The sequence below is a fragment of the Perca fluviatilis genome, chromosome 10, assembly GCF_010015445.1.
Source record: "Perca fluviatilis chromosome 10, GENO_Pfluv_1.0, whole genome shotgun sequence".
Taxonomy (NCBI): Eukaryota; Metazoa; Chordata; class Actinopteri; order Perciformes; family Percidae; genus Perca; species Perca fluviatilis.
Window position 1 is genome coordinate 17559952 of NC_053121.1, and position 18128 is coordinate 17578079.

Consider the following 18128-nt stretch of genomic DNA (forward strand, 5'->3'; position numbering starts at 1 on the left):
GGCTTTTGCTGGCATCACTGCTACTATGTAATTCCACTGCAGGGGAGTGTGCTTTTAGCTATGTAGCCCATTGCCACAGAGCACTAAAGACACAGGCACAAACCCTCGACAAATTGCCCTTCAGCTCCAGAGACATTTCGTCTGACATGTTGTTGACAGAGAGAATTGTCACTATTCTAACCGTGTTATTTATTGTATTGCATCAGTAGCCCTGCGTATACCACAACCAACACTGAAGCACAACAGCAAGAGTTAAGGCTGGTAGCTGCATCAAATACAGCCACCCTAATTATGAGGGTCCGCATTAAAATTTCATGACAAAAAACAAGACGACAATAAAGCCTCTCAAGTCAATAATGCACCAAGGCGGCACAATACAAAATTATTTTAAACAAAACAGAAACCTCAAGTAACATACTGAACCCAGCTTATTTATGCTTGCAAAATTGTGCATAAATGAGTGCATGTGTGTGTGTGTGTGTGTGTGTGTGTGTGTGTGTGTGTGTGTGTGTGTGTGTGTGTGTGTGTGTGTGTGTGTGTGTGTGTGTGAAGAGAGAGAAAGAGAGAGAGACCTTGAGTGCAATGGGAGGAGTAGATGCTGCAGCATTCAGGGAGGGAAAGCAAAGCTAACTGTGAGTCAGACTCTCTCTTCTCGCTCTCTTCGGCCCTTACCTCCCTCCTTCCACTTCCACTCTCCCCTTCTCTTCCCTCTCTCAGCACTTAAGCAGCTGCCTCCACTTATGCAGGGCACATTTCAGATGACAGGGAGGGAGAAAAAAGGGGAGGAAGGGAATGATGGGGGGGCGGGGGGTAGCAGGAGGAGCATTGGGGGAAGGAAACAAAAGGTTGCACTATGATTGCACAACGATTCAAAAGCTGCTGAAGGGGGACATTCCAGTCTAGGTGAGGATGCCCTCCTCCTGCTCTAAAAACTCACGTCGCTATACATCAAAGAGGAGAAGGTTAACCACTAGACACAGTAACCTCTGTAATAGAACTGTTTTCTAATGACCATCAAAGAGTGTTTACTACCTGTGGGCCTGTGATTAATGGCTGTATGCACGGTCAGCCTCCTACTTTACATCCTGTCTCCTCGTGCTCAGAGATGTTGAAAGAGATGTGGAGAAAATGACAGCTCCTGAATGCTCCTGTAGCATCTTTAGGACATGATAAGCTTGACCTCCTGACCCCTGCTATGACAAATTAGTGTATAATATCAAAAGGCAAAAAGAGGACATATTGTGTGCTTTTGCAGCTTCAATGAATGGATGACGATGCAGCAATAAGACACTTCAGGTCGCTTTTACATAAATTTAATTTACAAACAAGGAAGCAAATTATTGAATTTTCACTATTACAGTTAATTTTCCAAGCCACAATATATGCAATTGTATTAATAGATGCCCATGATTTCAGAAAATTATATTTCTTTCATAAAAATATCATATATTTATGCACAGTATCATCATGAAAGGTAGTTTTTTTTTCAGATAGTCTAATCGGTTTTTAAATAGTTTATAAAACATAAAAGGTAGGTGAAATTTGTCATCCCATAAAGGGACATGTAATGATAAAATTCAAAGTCATCTCATCTCTGTTATGTCAAACATGTTCTTCAAATTAAACAACAAAATATGTTGTAATAAAGTGTTGTTTGATCTTACGCAGCTATCGACAGGACAACATAATTTGTCTGTTCTTTCCCAAAACGGTTACAAATCAGGGTTCAGAAATCTGTTTTATGATGCGATAATGTTATGAGTGAGGTTTGGTTAAGTTTAGACAAACACTATTTCAGTTAGGTTTAGGGAAAGATCATGGTTTGGGTTAAAACACAACCTCTAGCTCCCCCTCCCCCCCCCCCCCCCCCCTTTACCTGTCATTCTTAAGCTGCTCTAATGAAGGCAATAAAAGCCATTCAAATAATCGTTAAATACAGATTAGGGGACCTTAGTCGTCATGGTTACAATGATAAACACATGGTTAAGGTTGGGGAATGATTGTGGTCATGCTTAAAAAATGTTTTAGAAAGAGATCTGTGTGGAACAGGCATTCAGAAAAAACTGCTGAAAGCTACATTGAATTTCTTTGCTACTGCAGAAGTGTTTCAAGTGCCTGCATCGAGTACTAGACACTAATGCAATTACTGTTTATCATTGATTGCACCAAAACCAAGAAAAACTCACATTTTACACACTACAATGCAGAGTTAAACCAAACTGAAGGTGTAAACACACATTGCATTGGTCTCAATGGATTTAATATTATGTATTAATTGTCCTAAATATATTTTTCAGGATGAATTTAATTGTCTAAGTATGCAAGTGCTAAATGCAACAAATACAAGCTTGTATTTTAAGGATGGATCACTTTTGTTTGGTTGTAATCAATGCAGAATCCTGTGTAATCATTGGTGACAAAAGGACAGTAAAGTTGTTATACTGTAAGGTCTGTTTCCCCTGACAACTATGTTGATGGATGAGAAATAAGGATGACTAACAGTGTGACTCAAGCAGCTAACCCCTCTCCCCACCTCCCCACACCACCACCACCTCTATCAGCTTTGTGAAAGCCAGTGTCAAAGGGGAAGGAAGCTGCAGGAGCAATGCAGGACAGGCTGCTGCTACACGGATTACACAGGCTCTCTCCACGTTGTGGCCTGAAGTTAGATGCACAAATCATCCCACGTCTGTCTGATTAGCATTTCATTTAGAGTTTTAATAAGTGGGATTTTTACTTTAATAACATGAGATAACTCACATTAATATAGCTTATCTGTGGGGGTCATATTGGTTTGGTTAATACCACTTCAACACACTCACACACTCATGGACTGTAAATTTGATTTTGATTGATTTCATTTTCTGCTATTCGAGGTCAGTGTTAAAAGCAATTGCTATTTTGTTCTCTAACTATGATAATGTCACATATGCAGATCCATTATTACTTTTTAGGTATTTTGCAACTTTTAATGAAACGTCTGTATATACTGTGTAGCTAGCATACATAACTCACTTTCAAACGTTTGATTATCTTGGATAAAATGTTTTTAGTTCCCAATATCATTTCTGAAATATCAACATCTTCGTATGCTGAATTAAAACATGCATTAAAGAGGAACTAGGCAGTTTTTTTTAGCCTAATTTACCTTAATTGAACAGCTTTGGAGTCATTGGAATGGTTATATGACTTTTTTAGGGTTGAATAGTGGTCGTCTCGCTCCCCCATAGCGCCTGTGAGCTGAAAAACCACCCTTGCAACTTTCGGCCGGCAAGCCGCCGGCCTCGGCGTTAGGAAGTATCGTGTGATATCAGGTCTCGCGATGTAACAAATTGCTTCACGGCACAGCACACATACGCCCATTCAGGAACCGGCTAGCTATAAGAACAAGGTAGCGATGGAGTTTTTCACACTATCATCATGGCTGAGCTGGCAATAAAAAAGCAGAAAGCTAGGAAAGCATTGTCAGAGGAACAGAGAAAGAGGAAACGGCCGACTGACCGAGTGAGGAGTCAGACACAAGTAAACATAGGAGCTGCCAAATATCTATTCCGAAGCTGTATTGGGAGCTCTATAGAGAAACCTGCGAGCAAAAAGCGAAAACAGGGAAGAAATTGCCAAAACTGCATAGCGCCCCTTTAAAAGAATACATTGACATTTTGAGAAATGTGCTCGATCGCTTTCTTTCTGAGAGTTCAAAAGACCTCTCTCTCTCTCTCTCTCTCTCTCTGTTCGTTAAGGAGCCAGGAGGCAGTTAGCTTAGCTTAGCAAAATCACTGGAAGCAGGGAGAAACAGCTAGCCTGGCTCTCTCCAAAGGTCAAATATACACCTAGCAACATCATTTAAGCTAAAAAGCTCTCATAAACACTGTATGATTTAGCACCTGCCCAACAACTAGCAGCTGAACCAATGCCATTTTTCTCAGGAGTCGATGGAGACAAAAGGACCAAACAGGAGACTTAATATCGGACTTACAGGTCAGGTGAACAAAAACACCACTCCAAATGAACACATGACACTTAACCCCTAGTTGCTCCAGAGGCGTGCGGCCTCTGACATATGTAGCAATTGTAATTCGCTTTGGATAAAAGCGTCAGCTAAATGACATTTAATGTAATGTTAGCAATAACAACAATCTTTTCAGCTATCTGTTCTTGTCCTTTCCCGGCAAAAAAACAGACTGGTTAAATCACTTTCACTTTTATCAGTACGTTCGACGGTGTGTCCAGTTGTGTCAAGAAACACTTCAATGAAAACTAGTCAGCCATTATCAGTAGATTTGCAGCAGCTAACAGAAAGCCAACAATCAATTAACTGAAAGGGGTCATTAAATGCATCATAAGCGCACTGTTTCACTTTCTTTGGAAATAGTTGCAAAAGTTAATGAACGCACTTTCAGGTTACTCTAAGAATCTGGAATGTAGAAGATTCACTAACGAGTGATGGAGGCACATTTCTATTGTAGCATTTATTTCTTATGGGAGATGGGGCTCAGTTTCTTCATTTCATTTCTAAGAACAAACACTGTTTAGTGCAGAAAAAAGGCAACTGGCTAAACTATGAAGCTCTCGTTGGCTCCATCGCGTCGATAGTCATTGGTGAAAAAATAAAATAACTTCATGAGATAAGGAGCCACAAGAAATCTACACAGTTTGAGACATCAAGTAATAAAACATTTGTTACAGAAACTAGCGAGTAATGCTTAGTGAAAAGATTCACGGCGTCTAGCACAATAAATATCCTGATAATACGTCCCCAGTCTCCTGAGCCAAGACAAAAGCAGCTCATTGATAACAGCTCAATAAGTGAGCATGGAGGTCTGTCGAGGGCTTTGACAAATTTCCAGTCAATATGTGACCATAATGGATTGTACATGGCCTTTTTAAAACAGTATTTTAGTCCTGAAATTGCAGTAGCTGCAATTTGCCAACTTTTACAACACTTCAAGCCCCACCACAATACAATAACAATGTCGAAGACACAGCAGAGTTATAAATAATAAGCAGCTGATAAATAGTTAAACACACTAGGGATTTGTTTTGAAAAATATATTTCTTTAAATCTAATAATCATGATCCTAAGAGAGGGATACATTTTATCACATATCACACCCTTATTATTTTTCTCTTTAAATCACCTTTTATAAGTATTTTGTTTTTCAAAATGAGAGTCTAAAATGTTCCTCCACATCACATCATCCATTCCATTACTCTCACAGTGAAGATTTCCCTTTGTTCTCTGTGCCACAAATTATTTCCCTGTTGCTTCAGAAGGCGACTCCTTTACTTGGCTTCAAAACCAAAGGACTAGGGGCAGGTGGGGGGAGGGAGGAGGGGTGGCAGAGGACAGAAGGAGAAGAAAGGAGATACACAGAGAAAAAGAGGGGGATGAGAAAGGGAGGGCAGACAGAAAAAGGCCAGAGAGAGACAAGGCGGAGAGAGGCGTCAGTCAGAGAAAGAGTGTGTGTGCACAATGTGTTTGCATGTGTTGGGGGGGTAATAATGAAGAGGGCATGGGACACAACAAGAGCCCCACTCTGCAAACTCAAATCTTAATATTCAACCGCCATCTCTGGTTGCTAATACGCCTTCCTTTGATATTTGTTTTCCCTTTTAAAGTCATTGATGTTATTAGATTTTGAAACCCGGCTTAGAGGCTTATTGATAGGCTGCACGGATGGAAATATAAATGGCCTCAGAATCTCTGATGAGAGAGAACAATAATTATTGTCTATTGCTCGTGTGAAGCTGCAGCACATCTACAACACTCAATCCACGCCAGGAGGGAGTTTCTGTGTTTTCCTGCGTCAAGACAATCTTGCATGTTGTCGTTTAGGCCACCGTGTTTCCAGTGGACTTCACCAGTAATACATTAAAACCCAGCTTTTCTGTGAAACACTTAATCAGGCGGTATGGAGACAGGGAGAGCAGTGAAAGGAGCACACTTTCACGGTTTTAATGTGTGTTCAGGAGGGGGGGGTTAGCCTCTCTGATGTGCCACAGCTGAAATTGGCAGGCTATCAGTCACAACCCTGTAACACAATGTACAGCATTTCTAAACGGTATAAAGAGATATGACAGCCAAGAAGGCAGAGAGAAAGATTGCGGGAGGGAGAGAGAGAAGACACGGAGACACAGAGTGCAAAGCACAGAGTGAGAGTGAGAGAAATGCCATTTTTAGAAACCAACTGGGTCAGAACAGCACATCATTCTAGACCCGGAGAACAAGCATTTAGATCTGTTGACACCGACAGATCCAACCCCCGGTGCAGCAGGTCACATTTCTCATCAGAATAACAGACACATCACAGTCGTGGTCTTTAAAGGACACCATATTGTGTTTGAACGAGGGAGAAGTTTGCAAGATGTTTGGAAGGGGGAGCTTTTCTGTGGACAAATGAGAACAAAGCTCGCTCAGCCTCCCAGTTGGTAATCAGGTCTATTGATTAGTTGCTGTGTGGGTCTGTGAGGGGCTGCAGAAGCCTGGGAGCCGGTAGCTGTGTGCATATGCACAGGGGTATTAGCAGCGCTTATTCTTCGGGCCTGTGGGACAATGCAGCCTCTGAGCGAGGTGATTAAAAGGCCTGAGCTATTGAGCTCCTCCAATCAATGCCCTCCTGTGCTGCTGGACAGAGCCAGAGGAAACTTCCTAAACTACACTCACACACATGCTAACATACTATCAATTTCCCCACCCTCCATTTCTTTTCTCCCTCTCCCCCAAATCTTAAACCAACTTCGTTTATTGTCGGAGCCAAAGGGGGCCAAATCCCCATCGCCCTCCTGTATGGCTTGCCTTGACCACACCACATTGCAAAGGGACTTGCCATTTTCACCGTGTGCAAAGGCCAATTAAACAAATCTAATACTGGAGAGAAGAAGGGGGTGTGGGATAAAAGTAGGAGCTTTTCATTTAAATGGATAAGGTTAATGAGTTATTTGTATGGTTGACGTATTCCAATGGTTTAAAAGGTTAGGTGCATCTACACAGCTGCCCTTTGGAGTGATCTCTTCCGTTTCACGCTCCCTCAAGCAGTGGTAATGAGAGGTCACTATGCACCATGAGGGCCCTGGGAGCCAGCTGCCCCAGCCAGACAACCAAACAGCCACCCTCATATTACTATATCCTCCAAAATAAACAGGCCTTGAAGAGAGGAACAGGTCATTACAGCCCTTTCTCTTAACCTGCCTCTCTCTCTCTCTCTCTCTCTCTCTCTCTCTTTCAATATCCTGACAAGTGGTCTGCTCTCAGTTTGCAGTGACCAGAGAACACTCCTTCCTCTTGTTTTTTGGAACATCCACTCTCATATTTTCAATAACTGCAGAATCCTATTTTTGTTTCCTAATGGAGCCACTCAGTTTTTTTCTTGCTCGTCTCTAAATTCCATTTCAGAGAACTGGCCTGTCTTCAGGGGCGGCTGAGGCTAAGTGGTAGAGAGGTCACCTGCCAATCGGAAGGTTGGTGGTTCGATCCCTAGCCCTGCAGTTCCATGCCGAAGTGTCCTTGGGCAAGACACTGAACCCCGAGTTGCCCCCGATGCTGCGCCATCGGAGTGTAAATGTGTGTGAATGTTTACCTGATGAGCAGGTGGCACCTTGTACGGCAGCCTCAGCCACAGTGTATGAATGTGTGTGAATGGTGAATGGTTCCTGTACTATGTTAAAGAGCTTTGAGTAGTCGTTAAGACTAGAAAAGCGCTGTATAAAAACATTCCATTTAGATCCGGCGCCGTAATCAGACCTGCTATTTTTTTGCAGCCGCGTCTGTCATCAACACTTTGGTTAATCCAGTCACAAATATCACATATTGCTGACATACAATCAGTCATGGAAAATCTCAATCACAGCATGATTATTGAATAACAGTGTGTATATATATATATATATATATACATACACATGCCGTATATACTTGCTCTGTATACACAAATATATATATATATTTCCATATTGTCCCAGTTCTAGGCATGAACTTGGACTCGTATTGGTGAGAATCATGAGAAAAGGCCTCACTTCGCTTAATTTAGAGCTATTTGTTTGGTAATTATTTCGTAAGCCAGTATGTCAGAATGTCACAGGAACAGAAAAGCCCATATCACAGGCGGCCAGGCAGTCTGGGGTGTGTTGCTGTGAGGTTTGCCAGTGTGAGCGGACAGAGGTGGTGGGCTCTGCTTAAGACAGAGTATTGGACAAACACAAACAAACGAGGCAGCGGCCACTGTGACTCAGTGCTCTAATGAACCAGCGTATTGACTTGCTGGCTTTCTCTTTCTCTCTGCCTCCATGTGTGTGTCTCTCTCTCTCTCTCTCTCTCTCTCTCTCTCTCTTTCACACACACACACACACACACACTCTGACTGGCTTGCTCACTCTCTCCCTCTGTCTGCTGTGTTTGTATGGATCCCAGCTGCCACTCGGAATACCAATTACTGTAGGCCCAGCAGTGGGGGAAGGAGAGGGAGAGAGATAGAAGGAAGGGGATGGAATGAGAGAGAGAGAGAAAAGGAAAGAGGGATGGTGGGGAAGCAATGAGGACAAGGAAGGAGAGAGTTAGGAAGGGGAAGAAAGAGAAGAAGTGGAGGTGGAGAGAGGGAGGGAAATGGCAAGCGATCTGGGAGGCTTGTCCTCACTTGGTGGCCAGGAGAAGAAGCTCACAGTCATGGGTGATGACGAGGAGGGGGGGGGGAGGGGGGGCCTCTGGCACCTCACAAGGAGGGAAAATCAAAAAGTGTCTCCATGTGAGACACTTACATCCCTAATGCTGTGACACTCTTGCAGCTGACGCACAGGGCGGGAAAATCAAAGGGGACCTTTTTGTGGTCTGCCACAAACAGGTGCACCCCCCTGTGCAGGGGGGAAGGGAGGTGGGTGCTGAGTGTTTCACAGGCAAAAGTAACATTTTCCCTGTGAATTCCTGGGACGAAGCTGGGCGCTACATCTCCTGTTACAAGATATTTGTATTTGATAAAGGGATTTGGACCGTGGAGAGCTTTTGGTTCCAATGACTCTCCCTCTCCCTTCCTCTTCTCTTCTCCAACCACCGCAACAATTCTCATGACAACCATAATGAGCATGCTCACATTCTGCACGATACCACTAATTTGAGAAATTTCCAGCACAAAGACATAATTAGACAAACTAATTAGACAAAGACTTTGCTGCACAGAGATCCTCCGCAGTTCAACTCATCCGCCTACCTGCCGATGACTAAAATAGGAAGCAGCCGTCAAGCCCATCCATGCTTATTCCCCTGTTAGTGCGGTGAGATGTTTGTGAGATGGCGCATAAGGGAGAATAACATGATCTCTCCCAGGGGCTGCAGCCGCTCCTCAGCAGCAGTACAGCAGAGTCTTTGTTGTGTCACATAGGGCTAACAGGTCTTACCCAGACACCCAGATTGTCTTCCTTTTTAAGTCGGAGGCAGCGACATTGTCTAGATGTTGCGAAAAAGAGAACCTGCGCAGGCCAGCTAGCTATATGTAAGACACATTAATAAATGAGAGAGAGGCACTCACATGTGCCATGAACACTTAATACAGAGTTCCGGTTGAGGTGTTCATAGTGAGCTATAGGTGAAGTGGTGGGTTTTCTAATGAAGAATAAGAGGAGAGTACTTAGAAAGAGTTGGAGAGGCGAGGGAGGTAGAAAGGTAATTGATTTTAAAAGTGATGGGAAAACCTCCAGGTCTCAGGAGGGAGCAGCAAACCGTCTCGACGGATACAGAAACCCCAGCTGCCTCCAAGAATAATGGAATTAGTTCTTAGTCTGATTTAAATACATTTTATAATGGGAACTTAAATTAACATTTCCTAAAGCCCCAAGAGATAAAGTCAAAGTGTAAATTGTTACAGTTTTTCTTTACTTTTCTCTTGACAATGGAGCCTTTGTCCTCTAAATATGTGTTCCTTGTACGCACATTGTGTTATCCAAATAACAGTGTTCGCTCGTTATCATTTTTGTAGGCTACAGTGTAAGATGAAAAAAACATCTTATCATTATATGAATGCGGACTAACTCATGCATACACAAAAACAAACTTCCATGCCCACATAAAAGCTCAGAGGGCCAAATAAGCATGTGCACATGCGTACGTACACATTCATATTTTTAACTGCTTGGCAGGCTGTCACTGCATTCACCGTGGAGGCTCAGCAGTTGTAGGCAGATTTGTAAGAGTACAAGAGATAGGGAAAGACAGACGGGTGTTTGTTATTGCTAATTTTCTGGCAGTTCACTATGTCCAGGTAGACTCAATGCACCTCGGGATTAACAGTCAGCACAGAGGGCTTCTGCAAGCACTGGCTGCCACTTAAACATATAATTAATACACACACACACACACACACACACACACACACACTATGCACATAGATACCTTACCCCACCTCTCTCTAGAGGCTTCATCACTGGAGCCAAAACACTGCAGCAGCATACATCTTTGATAGTGAGTTTTAAAACCTATTATACCATACGACTATAAAATATACTGTACACTGGCTCTCCCCTGACAAAGTATTTCTCTCAATGGAATTAAATGCATAAATAAACCATAAGCAAATCCCAAATAGTGCACACAAAAGGCAAAAAGGCGTGCTGATACACAAGCATATATACACACCTCTGAGACAGATATCAAAGGAACAGGTTATACACAGCGCCATTTGAATATAAAAGGAAAATACCTGCTGTTATCATTCTCCCAAAGTATTTAGCCCATAGTGAAACATCGCTGTATCATAGAACCAGCAAGAGAAATGCTCACACTGTAGGGGAGATTACTGGACACTATGGATAAGTGGCAAATATGTACTTTCTGCTGCATATTCATATTGTAGGCAGCACATGTTAAGGAGTGTTTACTTTTGACCCGAGGTTTGGGACCAATACCAAAGTTTATTTATGATATTTGTCACTACTTTACTTTGAGGAATATAAAAGGTTAGGTTTGTCTTTACTAGGACTAACATGAATGATTATTTTCATTATCGATTTATCTGCTGATTATTTTCTCAATTAATCATTTGGTCTATAAAATGTCACAATACAGCCCCATAGAGCACGTGGTGACCTGCTCAGATTGTTTGTTTTGTCCGACTAACGGCCCAAACCCTGAAGATATTCTGTTTACCATAAAATAAGACAAGGAAAACCAGCAGATCCTCACAATTTAGATGTCGAAACTTGTCGAATATTTGGCAATTTAGCTTGAAAAAAAGATAATTTTTCTGTCAGTTGACTAAGCAATTAATTGACTAATCGTTTCAGCCCTCGTCTTAACACAAAGCAACCAAACAATTTATTTAAACAAGAACTTTCCTTCAATGAAATACAGTCTAAAATGAGCATGAGTATGATTCTAATCAGGGAATACATGACAAGAAGTTAGGTAAACAACACAAAGGATCTGACAAAGCATTCAGTACCAGCCTTTAATACCTCACAGTTAAATCAGTACTCAAAAAGTAAAAAAGAAAAAAAAATATGAACAAAAAGGCTCTATACCCAGCCCAAACCATAATAGCTGTGAATCCTTGGTTTATTTTGTAAAACATGGAACCATTTGAAATGAAAATATCTAACAAAATGATACATTACGTACATATATTGAAAATTAAATGTACTATATTCAAAAACAAAGCTAAATACTACCAAAAATGGTATAACACAGAAAGCGTGAAAATTATTCAGCAATATTCCAGATCTCAGTATACAAAATATTACAAAGAATCTCTGAGGCTTTGTGTGACTAAATGATGAATTAGCTCTTTTATCAGCGCCGGCTACGCTGAGATGCATATTTGACTCTTTCTGAAGAGCATTTTACTGGCTCAACTGTGATATATGTGGGCTGTATTCTGACAGTGTCGCTGAATGAGGACTTGGGGAAATGGGTTAGAAGAGCACACTGGTGAGTTGAAAAATGTCTATTTGCGCAGGACAGAGCTTTAGTACGTCACTGAGAATGGATGTGAAGCAGGCTTACTAGCCCTTTGTGTATCTTTATGCTACAATTGGCTATTTGTGTGTGACAACAAAGAGTCCGGGTCACTGTCATAATGTAAAACATTTGCGTGTGTGAAAGTGAGAAATAACAGGAGTCACAAAGATGAAGAAAATCCCGAGCCAGCAAAAATTCTCACTGGGGCGTGCTGCAGCTAACACACACAGGGAAGCAAGCAAGTATACACACAGCTGTACATCCTAGAAGTCAAAGAGCCACAGCACACACTTCATACACCCTTCTGCGATGCATCTGAAATGAGAAGTCCTAATTATTATTTCCATTGTGCCTCACTCCTGTGACAAGGACCACTAGCTGTGAATGATTATAATTATTACCCGTAGTAGAATAGCAGTCATGCTGTTGTACCATCAGCAACATCATCCAACAGATCAGGGTCAAATCCAACTTGAAATTCATGTATGCAATTCAATTCACATTTTCTGCGTTAAGATATTCAACATTTCTCATTTGACTTCTTCTTAGATGTGCCGGCATGGCTTGGGTTTTGCCTCCGGCGTGCTATGGTAAATGGAAAGTAAAGCACCATATTCGTCAGTGGACTGTATCTGACAAGAAGACTTGCATCTGTTCAACAGGCTTTTGTCATTCTGCTCTCTACATCAACTGTCTGTTGTGGTATGATAAAACAGCTATTCAATTCAATTATCACTAATGTTTGATTAGGGCACAAATGGCGCAGTCTCCACAAACAGCAGCACAATTAAAGTGAAATGAATTACAGCGAATATCAGAACGAACGCTGGCGATGCCATACATTTCAAACACTACACTCAACTTGTACGCCGTGAAAAGATTCACAGCAAAATATAGCCTGTCTCTTATTTGTACATAAATTCACAACATCGTTTAGAGTAGCAAACAAGCCTGTCTTGAATGGCTGGTAATTATGTACAGCAGCAAATAAAGCGTGGTTCCTTTCTGAGGCACTGGTGGCTTGGTAAGTGGTGAACAGACAAAACAGCATTTAGAAAATGAAAGGTGCAGTGAAACATCCAGGGCACAGCGAGCTTCTCTCCCATTAGACAACACTGTCTGTCTCACGGCCGTTTGTTCGTTCCAACTGGCTGTGCTGGGAGGATGCACCCTGAACCCCCACCACCAACAGTAACTATGTCTCTCCCTTTATTCTGTCCCCTCTCTCTCTGTCTGTCCAGCTCTTTCTCTAATCTTCCCACCATGTCCACCCCCCTCTCCTCTGCAGCTCCCTCTCTCACAGTACACCCTATCCTATGTTTTGCTCTCTTTCTCATCATCAACCCATTTTTTTCATCGCACCCCCTCCTTCCCCCTTTTCCATCCACCAAATCAAAGATAAGGATAATGAAGGTGGCTTATTATTCCAGCATGCATGACACTGACGGCATACACGTCTCTCGTAACATGGATATGTGGCTCCTCTGGCTTCAACATGAGGAATAAAAAAAAAAAATGAAAAAAAGAACATGTTCAAATTAGACAAGTGGCAATGAAACTATTAGTGTTATTATATAACAAAAAAACAGAGCTGTTATTGCCACTGTGTGTGCCATTACAAAGGGAACAATACATGGTAACACACTGTGTGAAACCAATTAAAATCCAGCCCCGTCATATAGCCTCCTCCCTCCCGAGTCATGTTGTGAATATGTTGCTTTCACACCATTCATGTCAGTGCACCTGTGTCCACTGCATTAAATACCCACCTCTTTTGGCTACTTCTCAAATTTCCCAGCATCACATCTCACTATCTGTTTCAAGAATCCCATGAGTTGAAATACAAGGGGGCCGTGTAGAGTGCGAGCAGAACAGGGGAAATTTCACATTAACTATCCATCTGCAATATAAGGGTCAGATATGGAAGCAGGAAATGAGCTATGAACATCAAGCCTGCATGCTTATGGTCCCAGTGGCCACCAGCCTACGTATTGAGATCAAGTAGGCAACACGGAAAGTGGTTTAATAGATCCCAGTTTAATTGGACTTTTATTTGTTAATGGCAGAAATCCTGATGCATTACTTTAATTATCCTGGCAGAACTAATTCATGAACACGGTGCAAAAACGTGGCTGGACTTGGCATTTAAATTGCATCCAACTGCTTTTTTTTTTTTTTTTTTTTTTTTTTTTTTTTTTTTTTTCTCTCTCTCTCTCTCTTTTTTTTTTTTTTTTTTTTTTTTTTTTTTTTTAAACCTCTTATCCTCAAAGTACTCTTGCTTACACCTTCCACGGGAATCTCTCTGATAGGACTTGTAAGGTAAGTGATGGTTTAAACCCTCAGTGTACTTTAACCAGAAAGCTGTCATGAATGAATCCAGAGAAAGAGGAGAGGGGAGCGCTGAGGCCATTTTTCCCATAAAAGTGCTGGGCCCCCCCCAGATCCTATATGTGAGCATGTCTATGTTTGCCAGGCCCTCAGAGTGCAGAGCAGCCATCGTTGGTTTGGCTGCTGCTATGGAGGGAGGGAGGGTAGAAACGAGGGAGAGAGGGAGGGTGGGGAGCCACAGCTCCTCCTGCAGAGCGCTGGTCCAAGACAACCACAGGCAGCCTCTGCTCACACTACACTACACTGCTCTGTCAATGCTGGCCAGCAACCAATCGAGGGAGAGATCCTAATTATGTCTTTCTGATTGCGCTGTTTTTAATTCATTACATGACTGAGCTGTAACAGTTTTGCCTCAGTGCCTCACGCCTTATACTGACACATATTTTCTAAAACGGGGCATTCTTTAAAGGGGAACTATGCAGATTTTTTTAGCTTAATTTACCTTAACTGAACAGCTTTGGAGTCATTGGAATGGTTATATGACTTTTTCCGGGTTGAATGGTGGTCGTCTCGCTCCCCCCTAGCACCTGTGAGCGGAAAAACCACCCTTGCAACTTTCGGCCAGCGAACCGCCGGCCTCAGCGTCAGGAAGTATCGCGTGATATCAGGTCTCGCGATGTAACGAATTGCTTCACGGCACTGCAGACATACGCCCATTCACGAACCAGACGGCCGAGACTGACCGAGCGAGGAGTCAGACACAAGTAAACATAGGAGCTGACCAAATATTTATTCCGAAGCTGTAGGGGGAGCTCTATAGAGAAACCTGTGAGAAAGCAGTGAAGAAATGACCAAAACTGCATAGCGCCCCTTTAATGTAGATTAGCGCAGTTTGCCTGTCACCTACAGATGTAATTTTGCTTCTCTCAGCCACTGTGTATGTGTGTGCGGCAGGATGTGTTTGAGTATGTTTACTGTGTGTGCCTGAGTCTGCCAGTAGCATGTGAGTACAAATGTGTGTGTCTTCCTGGAACAGCTCCCGTCTGGGGGGCAAAGCAGGCAGCAAAGAGCTCAGCAGCGCCTCAGTCCCTCAGGACACGCTGCAGCTCCCTCCTTGCGGCCATGAAAAGCAATCAGAGCCTAGCCTTCTCCCCTGGACTTACCTCTGCCTTTAATTACAGAACTCAACAGCGGCAGCAGCACAGAGAAAGACTGCCTCCGCTGGGTCGCAGCCAGCATGTCACAGCCCAAACACAGGGCCAGGGTCGACGCAGCAGGCCTCTGCATACAGTGGCCTGACATACAGTAAACACAGTGTGCTTAAACATACAGTTGGTTCTGAAGGGTTCAGCATGCTTCTACAAAGACTGGGACAGAGCCAAGGTGTTTCCATACTGTAGTGATACAATGTGCAGAGAAAAATGCAGAGCTCCAAACATAAAAAAACACAGCAGGGCTTCATAGGCAGGGAAAGCCCTTTCTATCTATCAATCAATTACCTTTTGCCTAATAGTGATTAGAAGATGCGAGGTATAAAATATTCATCAGAAACATGATCCTCATATATGAATAACATGTCCACTTGTAAGAAAAAGCATGACTGATGAGGATCAGTTCGTTCTGTATGTATGTATCTCTCCCATTCAACAGACGGGATAGTAAAGGCCTAACACATGTGCCTAAGGCTGAAGCAGAGGAGAAGCCACAGAGCACACATGGGCAGGGGAAGATAAGAAACTATGTACACAAGCTGCTGGTTTTATTGCTGCAACATAACGCTCGGATAGCATTTCAAACACATTTTCAGAAAACCTTCCAGCGCTGTCCTTGCTACTGTGGAACAGAGCCATCGTGTAATGTGTCATTGGGCTCAATTTCTCACCCAATTTGAAACTGAACGAAGAATGGCACTTTAGTGAAAGCAATGAGAGCTGACCAGGAGGAGATGTGAATGGCAAATGCTGTTAAGCCAAAACCTCCATGGCGAGCTTGGTGGCACATCGCAGAATGAAGACACAGTTTGATATGATAGCTCCTGTTAGTTTCCGCATCTATGATCTTCAAACAAGGCCAAGCGGCCAGAGCAAGGAGGCCCTCTCCGTTCCACACATCACGTATAGCCTCAGGCCCAATGACGGCACACATTATCATGTATGTTAATGACACCCACATCAACGTGTCAACTCAATTTGGCCCTCTTATAGGCTCTCTTTGACTCGATCAATGCATGGCCTTCCATCTGGTTTCCACTGCTGTCTTCACATTAGAGAAGGAGAGGGAAGTGACAGGCTGCCCTCTGGCCTTCGTCAGTTTAACATTACATTTCTTTTTTTTTACCCAATGCATCCTCAAAAGTCAAAAACACCCTGTCAAATAGACTAATAAATGCTCCAAAACATAAATCAAACCAAGTCATGTCGGGTTCAATTAACTGTGTGCAGTGCAGATCATTAATTGTGGCAATACATTTACCAAGTTCTTATTTGAAAATCCCATCTTACAAGGCATTCCAATAAACATCAGCCAGGGAAATTTCTAGCTCGTTAAAATTAAATCCAATTAAAACCCTATTTAAAACAAAGTTCACAACTGATTCTAACACCTCCACAAAACCACAGCACACAGTGGCTGTTATTATGGGCTGCAGCTCATTATTCTCTGGCATGGCTTGTCTGGCTCGCAGTGTGGCTGACTGGGACATCCAATAAACATCTGTCATGAGGCATCCTTAAAGCGTAGCACAGACACAGCAAGCTACTGATGTAGTGAAACGACAGTGCAGGCATTCACACATGCCTTAGTGCACCTGTGTGTGCTCTGCCATCATGGTGTTAAGGCCAATTTTAAGAATTTGTGCTTATAAACCGTTTATGAATCATTTATTCACCTTATCACAGTGGAGGGGCCTAGCTGTAAGATGATGTGTTATCCCATTGGGGCTCAATAGCCCATTCATGAATCATTCATTAATTTGGACTATAGAATATGCCCCCTTTATTCGTTTCTTATTCATTTTGGGACAGCACTGCTCGGGATGCATAGCGTTGATTCAAAATGACGTCCACAGGCCACCGTTTGTCTTCAAAACATACAAACAGTGCAAGGCAACTGGCATTAATATGAACAACCACACGTGGCATCTGTATTTGTGTTGCATTTCTGAGCCTAAAGCGAGTAGGTCAGTGCCTGTGCTTTAAATAAGTGGGGGTATTTTTCGCAGGGAATGGGTAATCGATGGAGCAGAGACGAATGAATTTAGGCTACGACAGCTGTCCCAAGGAGGTAGGGCAGGCAGCTACTACACCGCATGCTTGGTGTGTTCTCCCTTTGAATAAAATGTCCGATCAGACCAAATCAGGCAAAGCAGGAATATATATATCAGTGTGTGTATAAATCAAGCTGTCATGTGCATACCTAATATAGCTCGCTCCCTATTCAAATACACACGGCACGCTGAATAGCAGCATAATAACGTTTCACTGCCTACCTCCAGAGCGTATGCGCCCAAACTGCGTTTTTCCCCCGTCGCAATGGGATCCTTCTCAGCTGCTTTGGACAGTATCAGAGATGCGTCTTTCCCCCGAAATGCAAACACTTCCCCTGCATGTTCCCCCCCTCCCACCCTCCCCGCCACCACCACCAGCAGCAGCAGCCCGGGCCTCCAGTAATAGCAGGTGGACGCGCCTCTCAATGATGGAGACAGCGCGACTCTCCTCTCCCCCGCCGCTCCATTTTCAATTACGGAAGAATTCGTATTCCAGGAAACGCGCTATAGGGCAGCCAGCATGTCCTAATATCGCCGCTTTTCTCAGGACCAACAGGGGCCGTCGCCTCTCAAACTCCCGATTCGTGGCGCCCCCTC

At 43.0% G+C, this 18128-nt stretch overlaps 1 protein-coding gene across 3 annotated transcripts in view; it reads right to left on the minus strand.

The window, feature by feature from the left end:
- The window catches only part of nexmifb (neurite extension and migration factor b), a 55671-nt gene extending 37811 nt beyond the window's left edge, over positions 1–17860 (minus strand). For all 3 annotated transcript variants that reach the window (XR_005640507.1, XM_039813793.1, XM_039813794.1), the window contains exon 1: positions 17754–17860. The gene's annotated coding sequence lies outside the window, so the exon portion shown is untranslated. The remainder of the gene's footprint in view (positions 1–17753) is intronic.
- Positions 17861–18128: the final 268 nt, after the last annotated feature.